The sequence below is a fragment of the Panulirus ornatus genome, chromosome 5 (assembly GCF_036320965.1).
Source record: "Panulirus ornatus isolate Po-2019 chromosome 5, ASM3632096v1, whole genome shotgun sequence".
NCBI lineage: Eukaryota > Metazoa > Arthropoda > Malacostraca > Decapoda > Palinuridae > Panulirus > Panulirus ornatus.
The window spans coordinates 34,378,653-34,380,206 of NC_092228.1; positions in this window are offsets into that span (position 1 = coordinate 34,378,653).

Here is a 1,554-nt window from a genome sequence, read left to right on the forward strand (position 1 = left end):
TATATTACTTTTTTATTTTGCTTTATCGCTGTCTCCCGCGTTTGGGAGGTAGCGCAAGAAAACAGACGAAAGAAAGAAATGGCCCAACCCACCCCCATACACATGTTTATACATACACGTCCACACACGCAAATATACATACCTATACATCTCAATTTACACATATGTATACACACACAGACACATATACACATGCACACAATTTACACTGTCTCCCTTTATTCATTCCCATCGCCAACTCGCTACACATGGGATAAAATCCCCTCCACCCCTCATGTGTGCGAGGTAGCGTTGGGAAAAGACAACAAAGGCACCATTCGTTCACACTCAGTCTATAGCTGTCATGCATTAATGCCCGAAACCACAGCTGCTTTTCCACATCCAGGCCCCACAGAACTTTCCATGGTTTACCCCAGACGCTTCACATGCCCTGGTTCAATCAATTGACAGCACGTCGAGCCCGGTATAACACATCGATCCAATTCACTCTATTCCTCGCCCGCCTTTCACCCTCCTGCATGCTTAGGCCCCGATCACTCAAAATCTTTTTCACTCCATCTTTCCACCTCCAATTTGGTCTCCCACTTCTCCTCGTTCCCTCCACCTCCGACGCATATATCCTCTGGGTCAATCTTTCCTCACTCATTCTCTCCATGTGCCCAAACCATTTCAAAGCACCCTCTTCTGCTCTCTCAACCACGCTCTTCTTATTTCCACACATCTCTCTTACCCTTACATTACTTACTCGATCAAAACACCTCACACCACATATTGTCCTCAAGCTTCTCATTTCCAGCACATCCACCCTCCTGCGCACAACTCTATCCATATCACACGCCTCGCAACCATACAACATTGTTGGAACCACTATTCCTTCAAACATACACATTTCTGCTTGCGGATATAATGCTTTAGACTTCCACACATTCTTCAAGACTCCCAGGATGTTCGCCCCCTCCCCCACCCTATGATTCACTTCCGCTTCCATGGTTCCATCTGCTGCCAGATCCACTCCCAGATATCTAAAACACTTTACTTCCTCCAGTTTTTCTCCATTCAAACTTACCTCCCAATTGAATTGACCCTCAACCCTACTGTACCTAATAACCTTAGTCTTATTCACATTTACTCTTAACTTTCTTCTTTCACACACTTTACCAAACTCAGTCACCAGCTTCTGCAGTTTTTCACATGAATCAGCCACCAGCGTTGTATCATCAGCGAACAACAATTGACTCACTTTCCAAGTTCTCTCATCCACAACAGACTTCATACTTGACCCTCTTTCCAAAAGTCTTGCATTCACCTCCCTAACAACCCCATCCATAAACAAACTAAACAACCATGGAGACATCACACACCCCTGCCGCAAACCTACATTCAATGAGAACCAATCACTTTCCTCTCTTCCTACACGTACACATGCCTTACATACTCAATAAAAACTTTTCACTGCTTCTAACAACTTGCCTCCCACACCATAAATTCTTAATACCTTCCACAGAGCACCTCTATCAACTCTCTCATATGCCTTCTCCAGATCCATAAATGCTA